Source organism: Bubalus bubalis, chromosome X (assembly GCF_019923935.1).
Source record: "Bubalus bubalis isolate 160015118507 breed Murrah chromosome X, NDDB_SH_1, whole genome shotgun sequence".
Taxonomy (NCBI): Eukaryota; Metazoa; Chordata; class Mammalia; order Artiodactyla; family Bovidae; genus Bubalus; species Bubalus bubalis.
In genome coordinates, this window is record NC_059181.1 from 56,905,502 (window position 1) to 56,913,611 (window position 8,110).

Sequence of the window (8,110 nt, forward strand, 5' to 3'; positions counted from 1 at the left end):
AGAACTTCCCTTGGCCATCCTCATGTTGAGTGTGAGCACACACTTGTGAAGACGTGAAAGTCAGCCCTTCATGGTTTTATCTCTCCCAGTTTTAATTTTTAATATCTATCATTTTAATTTTTTTACTTGACTACACCAGGTCTTAGTTGTGGCATACGGGATCTTTAGTTGTGACAATTAAACTCTTCGATGTGGCATGTGGGATCTAGTTCCCTGACCAGGGATCGAACCTGGGACCTCTGCATTGGGAGCACGGAGTCTTAAACACTGGACCACCAGGGAAGTCCCTCTCCCCCAGGTTTAGAAAACAAATGTTTCAATTGCCTGTTCTCTATCAAAGCACTGCTCTTAGAATATCTCTTTGTTCATTGTTGCACATTATGAATTATTATTGTGGACTGAATTGTGTTCCCACAAAATTTATATTTTGAAGCCCTGACCCTCAGTGTGGTTATATTTGGAGATAGATACTTCAAGAAGGTAATTACAGTTTAAATGAGGTCATAAGGGTTCGGTCCAGTTCAGTTCATTTCAGTTGCTCAGTCGTGTCTGACTCTTTGCGACCCCATGCACTGCACCAAGCCAGGCCTCCCTGTCCATCACCAACCCCCGGACTTCACTCAAACTCATGTCCTTTGAGTCCGTGATGCCATCCAACCATCTCATCCTCTGTCGTCCCCTTCTCCTCCCGCCTTCAATCTTTCCCAGCATCAGGGTCTTTTCCAATGAGTCAGCTCTTCTCATCAGGTGGCCAAAGTATTTGAGTTTCAGCTTCAACATCAGTCCTTCCAGTGAACACCCAGGACTCATTTCCTTTAGGATGGACGGGTTGGATCTCCTTGCAGTCAAAGGAACTCTTAAGAGTCCTCAACACCACACTTCAAAAGCATCAATTATTCAGTGCTCAGCGTTCTGTATAGTCCAACTCTCACATCCATACATGACTACTGGAAAAACCATAGCCTTGACTAGACGGACCTTTGTTGGCAAAGTAACATCTCTTATTTTTAATATGCTGTCTAGGTTGGTCATAACTTTCTTTCCAAGGAGTAAACATCTTTTAATTTCATGGCTGCAGTCACCATATGCAGTGATTTTGGAGCCCAGTCAGCCACTGTTTCCCCATCTATTTCCCATGAAGTGATGGGACCAGATGCTATGATCTTAGTTTCCTGAACGTTGTGCTTTAAGCCAACTTTTTCACTTTCCTCTTTCACTTTCATCAAGAGGCTCTTTAGTTCTTCTTCACTTTCTGCTATAAGGATGGTATCATCTGCATATCTGAGGTTATTGATATTTCTCCCGGCAATCTTGATTCCAGCCTGTGCTTCCTCCAGCCCAGCGTTTCTCATGATGTACTCTGCATAGAAGTTAAATAAGCACAGAGACAATATACAGCCTTGATGTACTCCTTTTCCTATTTGGAACCAGTCTGTTGTTCCATGTCCAGTTCTAACTGTTGCTTCCTGACCTGCATACAGGTTTCTCAAGAGGCAGGTCAGGTGGTCTGGTATTCCCATCTCTTTCAGAATTTTCCACAGTTTATTGTGATCCACACAAAGGCTTTGGCATAGTCAATAAAGCAGAAATGATGTTTTTCTGGAACTCTCTTGCATTTTCCATGATCCAGTGGATGTTGGCATTTTGATCTCTGGTTCCTCTGCCTTTTTTAAAACCAGCTTGAATACCTGGAAGTTCACGGTTCACATATTGCTGAAGCCTGGCTTGGAGAATTTTGAGGATTACTTTACTAGCATGTGAGATGAGTGCAATTGTGCGGTAGTTTGAGCATTCTTTGGCATTGCCTTTCTTTGGGATTGGAATGAAAACTGACCTTTTCCAGTCCTGTGGCCACTGCTGAGTTTTCCAAATTTGCTGGCATATTGAGTGCAGCACTTTCGCAGCATCATCTTTTAGGATTTGAAATAGCTCCACTGGAATTCCATCACCTCCACTAGCTTTGTTTGTAGTGATGCTTTCTTTTTTTTTTTTTTTTAAGAGTTATCAAAACCAGCTTTATTATTTTTTTTCATGAAGACTAGTAGTGATGCTTTCTAAGGCCCACTTGACTTCACATTCGAGGATGTCTGGCTCTAGGTCAGTGATCACACCATCGTGATTATCTGGGTCATGAAGATCTTTTTTGTACAGTTCTGTGTATTCCTGCCACCTCTTCTTAATATCTTCTGCTTCTGTTAGGTCCATACCATTTCTGTCCTTTATCGAGCCCATCTTTGCATTAAATGTTCCCTTGGTATCTCTCATTTTCTTGAAGAGATCTCTAGTCTTTCCCATTCTGTTGTTTTTCTCTATTTCTTTGCATTGATCCCTGAGGAAGGCTTTCTTATCTCTCCTTGCTATTCTTTGGAACTCTGCATTCAGATGCTTATATCTTTCCTTTTCGCCTTTGCTTTTCACTTCTCTTCTTTTCACAGCTATTTGTATGTCCTCCTCAGGCAGCCATTTTGCTTTTTTGAATTTCTTTTTCTTGGGAATGGTCTTGTTCCCTGTCTCCTGTACAATGTCACAAACCTCTGTCCATAGTTCATCAGGCACTCTGTCTATCAAATCTAGTCCCTTAAATCTATTTCTCACTTCCACTGTATAATCATAAGGGATTTGATTTAGGTCATACCTGAATGGTCTAGTGGTTTTCCCCACTTTCTTCAATTTATGTATGAATTTGGCAATAAGGGGTTCATGGTCTGAGCCACAGTCAGCTCCCAGTCTTGTTTTTCCTGACTGCATAGAGCTTCTCCGTCTTCGGCTGCAAAGAATATCATCAATCTGATTTCAGTATTGACCATCTGGTGATGTCCAAGTGTAGAGTTGCCTCTTTTGTTATTGGAAGAGGGTGTTTGCTATTACCAGTGCATTCTCTTGGCAAAACTCTGTTAGCCTTTGCCCTGCTTCATTCTGTACTCCATGGCCAAATTTGCCTGTTACTCTGGGTGTTTCTTGATGTCCTACTTTTGTATTCCAGTCCCCTATAATGAAAAGGACATCTTTTTTGGGTGTTAGTTCTAAAAGGTCTTGTAGGTCTTCATAGAACCATTCAACTTCGGCTTCTTCAGCGTTAGTGGTCAGGGCATACACTTGGATTACTGTGATATGGAATGGTTTGCCTTGGAAATGAACAGAGATCATTCTGTCATTTTTGAGATTGCATGCAAGTACTGCATTTCAGACTCTTTTGTTGACTATGATGGCTACTCTATCTCTTCTAAGGGATTCCTGCCCACAGGTCATCTGAGTTAAATTCACCCATTCCAGTCCATTTTAGTTCACTGATTCCTAGAATGTTGACGTTCACTCTTGTCATCTCCTGTTTGACCACTTTCAACTTGCCTTGATTCATGGAACTAACATTCCAGATTCCTATGCAATATTGCTCTTTACAGCATCAGGCCTTGCGTCTATCGCCAGTCACATCCACAACTGGGTGTTGTTTTTGCTTTGGCTCCATCCCTTCATTCTTTCTGGAGTTATTTCTCCACTGATCTCCAGTAGCATATTGGGCACCTACCAACCTGGGGAGTTCATCTTTCAGTGTCCTATCTTTTTGCCTTTTCCTACTGTTCATGGGGTTCTCAAGGGAAGAATACTGAAGTGGTTTGCCATTCCCTTCTCCAATGGACCACATTTTGTCAGAACTCTCCACCATGACCCATCTGTCTTGGGTGTCCCTACACGGCATGGCTTAGTTTCATTGAGTTAGACAAGGCTGTGGTCCATGTGATCAGATTGGCTAGCTTTCTGTGATTGTGGTTTCAGTCTGTCTGCCCTCTGATGCCCTCTCTCACCGCCTACTGTCTTACTGGGTTTTCTCTTACCTTGGACGTGGGGTATTTCTTCACAGCTGCTCCAGCAAAGCGCAGCTGCTGCTCCTTACCTTGGACGTGGGGTATCTCCTCATGGCCTTCGCTCCTGACCATGAGGTCAGGTATCTCCTCTCAGCTACTTGCCCCTCCAGCACTGCACAGCTGCCACTCGCCGCTCATAAGGGTAGAGCCCTAATCTAATAGGACTGATGTCCTTATAAAAAGGGGAAGTGACACCAATGGTGTGCATGCACAGAGACAATGTCATGTGAGGACACAGTGAGAAAGTGGTCGTCTATAAGCTGGAAACAGAGGTCTCACCAGAAACCAACCTTACTGGCTGTTTGATCTTGGACTACCAGTCTCCAGAACTGTAAGGAAATAAATCTGTTGTTTGTCACCCAATCGGTGATATTTTGTTATGGCAGTCCAAGCAGACTAATACAGTTTTAAAGTGTGTTCCTTGGTCTGAAGAGTGTAACTCGGTGGTACAAATCAATGCAATGTGCTCTGTTCTGGTCCTTTTACAGCACTATGCACATTTGCATTTACCCCCAGATATGCATAGCTCAGTTCAGAGTGTACTCCTGTCAGGACCCATTTGTAGCCTCCCAAATTGTTGAAAAGCATTAGTCTACATAACCAAGGACTCAACAAACTCCAAGTAGGATAAATTTTAAAAGATCCAGGGCTTTCCTGGTGGTCCAGTGGTTAAGAATCTGCCTGCTAATGATGGGGACAATGGTTCAATCCCTGGTCCAGGAAGATTCCACATGCCATGGAGCAACTAAAAGCCCAAGTACCACAACTACTAAGCCAGTGCTCTAGAGCCCACAAGCCGCAACTTCTGAGCCCATGTGCTGTAACTACTGAAGCCCACATGCCTAGAGCCCATGCTCTGCAACAAGAGAAGCTGCTGCAATGAGAAGCCACAGCAAAACAGTAGCTCCCACTCAAAGCAACTAGAGAAAGCCACACACAGTAATAAAGACCCAGCACAGCCATATATAAATAAATCTTAAAAAAAGGTCCATGCCAAGATACTTCATAATAAAAATGCAGAAGGGCAAATACAAAGAGAAAATCTTGAAAGTAGCAAGATAAAAATGATTCATCATATAGAAGAAAACCCCAATAACATTCACAACTGACTTCTCTTCAAAAACAACAAAGGCTAGAAGGCCATGACATATCCAAAGTACCAAAAGAAAAGACTTACCAAGTATGAATCTTATATCCAGCAAAAATTTATTTTAAAAATGAAGGAAGAATAAACACACTCGCAGATTACTCAACTTCTTGAATCTGTAGGTTTGTCTTCTACCAGATTTAGGAAGTCTTCAGCAATTATTTCTTTAAGTAGTTCTTCAGGCATGCCCTATTTCTCCTCTCCTCCAGGACTAGTGAATATTTTATTGTAATCCCACAAGTCCCTGAAGATCCATTCATTTTCAAATTCTGTTTTCTCTCTGTTATTTGAATTGAGTAACTTCTGTTCTTCTCTCTTCCAATTCACTGCTTCTTTCATCTGTTTCTCCACTGAGGTCATCTTTTGGGTTTTTTTTTATGGTCATTCTATTTTTCAGTTCTAAATTTCCATTAGGTTTTTACTTTATATCTTCTATATCTTTGCTGGGTCTTTCTGTTTCTTTTCTGTGATTCTATTTTGTCATTTGTTTCAAGTGGAAGCATTTTTATTATGGCTACTTTAAAGTCTTTGTCAGATAACTCTAACAACTCTTGTCATCTTGGTGTTCACATGTATTGATTGTCTTTTTCATTCAACTTGATATCTTCCTGGTTTGTGGTATAACAAATGATTTTCAACTGAAAGATGAACATTTTCAGGGAATTCCCTGGCAGTCCATTGGTTAGGACTTTGTGTCCTCACTGCTGTGGCCCAGGTTCAATCCCTGGCTGGGGAACTAAAATTCTACAAGCTGCACAGCCAAAAAAAAAGGAGAAAAGATGAACGTTTTCGATATTATAACATCCTGGTTTTCTTAAGCCTTCTTTCTTTTCTCATTTTTAAAACTTCTTATTTTGCTTTTTTAAACTTTTTATTTATTTATTTTTTTTTGTACTTAATGATTTTATTTTATTTTATTTTTTTTTAATTTAATTTTATTTTTAGACTTTACATAACTGTATTAGTTTTGCCAAATATCAAAATGAATCCACCACAGGTATACACGTGTTCCCCATTCTGAATGCAATCCCTATTAAACTTTTTATTTTATATTGGAGAATACCCAGCTAAAACTGTTGTAACAGTTTCAGGTGGAGAGCAAAGGGACTCAGCCATACAAATACATGTATCCATTCTCCCCCAAACTCCCCTCCCATCCAGGCTGCCACACAACACTGAGCAGAGTTCCCTGAGCTATAAGGGCTTCCCTGGTGGCTCAGTAGCAAAGAATCCACCTGCAATGCAGCAGTTGCAGGAGACGTGGGTTTAATCCTTGGGTTGGGGGGACCCTCTGGAGGAGGGCATGGCAACCCACTCAAGTATTCTTGCCTGGAGAATCCCCTGGACAGGGGAGCTTGGCAGGATCAGTCCATAAGGTTGCAAAGGGTTGGACATGACTGAAGTGACTTAACACACCCTGTGCTATACAGTAGGACTGAGTTTGTTACCCATTTTAAATATAGCCATGTGGCTTGCAGGATCTTTGTTCCCTGACAAGGGATTGAACCTAGGCCATAGCAGTGAAAGCACCAAGTCCTAACCACTGGACCATAAGGAAATTCCCTAAGCGTTCCTACTAAGGTGGCTTTTTCTGACACCACTCCAGATGGAAAAGGAGTGGAGGGTGCCAGTTTGCTAATGCCAGCTATGAGGAGAAGTCTTGTTTCTCCACTCAACTTCAGTTGATAACAGAAGGTAGGGGCTCCTTGCTACTGCTGGGCAAGGCTGGGAGTTCCACAAACAAGTAGAGCTTCACTGATACTTCCCTGGCTGGAAGAGGTAGCAGTGCCTCCCTATTCTTTCCACATGGCCTCCGATGACACCATCCTGGGGGAAAAGGGAGGGGTGACTTCATGCTGACATGTGAAAGAAGTCTAGGCTCTCCATATGGTCTCCACTGACACCATATAGGGGAGGACTTGTTCCACCCAGTGGGGACAAGAGTCCTGGCTTCACAGTCAATTTTTTCTGACACCACCTCAGGAGGGGTTTGGAATGACTCTTACAGTCTGTTGAGGGGAAAATATAAGCTCCTCACTTAGCATTTGTTGGCATGGGTGGGAATTTGGCCACATTTTTTCTATACTGTTGGGGTGCAGTAAAGCAACTATTTTCTGAAAGTTTACCATATTGTTAAGCTACCCATTTCCTGGTTCCTTTACTAGAGAGAACAGGTTTTGTAGGGTCTTTTTTCTTGTCTGGGCCCATTGGTATTTCTAGGTTGCCAGGTTCTTTACCACTGTCAGATATATAAGGCAAAAAGAAAACCCATGGAACCAATGTTTTTTGTTTGTTGTGGTGGTGGTGGTGGGGGTGTTCTGTTTTTTGTTTTTTTGCCACACCATGCAGCTTGCAGTATCTCAGCTCCTCAACCAGGGATTGAACAGAGGCCTCAGCAGTAAGTGTCGAGTCCTAACCATTAGGCAACCAGGAAACTCCCAATATGCTCTTTTCTTTGGGGTCCTGAGGTTCCTAGTCTACCTCCTTCACTCCACCTTTCTGAGTCAGCTTATGTTTGTTTTATAAACATCATTTTCAAAGTTTTTCATTGTACTTAGCAGGAGGAATAGGAAAAAAACACATCTGCTCCTTTTCCCCAGAAATGGAAGTCCTGTAATTGGATATTTTAAAATATTTTTCCAAGTCTCTACTTACTTTCTGAGCATGTGGAATACATTTACAAGAACTTTTAAAATATCCTTGTCTATTAATACTAACCTCTGTGTCAGTTCTGGGTTGGTCAATTGCTTGATTATTCTCATTACATTTCCTAGTTTCTTAACTCTTTTCATCCCTGGTAATACTTAATTGAATGCCAGGTGTGAATATTATTTTGTTGGGTACTAGATATTTATGCATTTCTAGAAGTCACCTGGAGTTTTGTTCTGGGACACAGCTAAGTTTCTTGGAAGGAGTTTGATCCTTGGAAGATCTTACTAATATAATTTTTTAGGTGTAACTAGAGCAGTGCAGTTTGATCCTTGGAAGATCTCGGTAATATAATTTTTTAGGTGTAACTGGAGCAGTGCTCAAGTGAAAGTGAAGGTCGCTTAGTCATCTCCAACTCTTTGCGACCCCATGGACTATACAGTCCATGGAA

At 41.8% G+C, this 8,110-nt stretch overlaps 1 non-coding gene across 1 annotated transcript; it reads right to left on the bottom strand.

The window, feature by feature from the left end:
* Positions 1-209: 209 nt before the first annotated feature.
* On the bottom strand, positions 210-282 carry TRNAG-CCC. The gene has a single exon. It is a non-coding gene; the product is annotated as a tRNA-Gly (tRNA).
* Between the last annotated feature and the right edge of the window lie 7,828 nt (positions 283-8,110).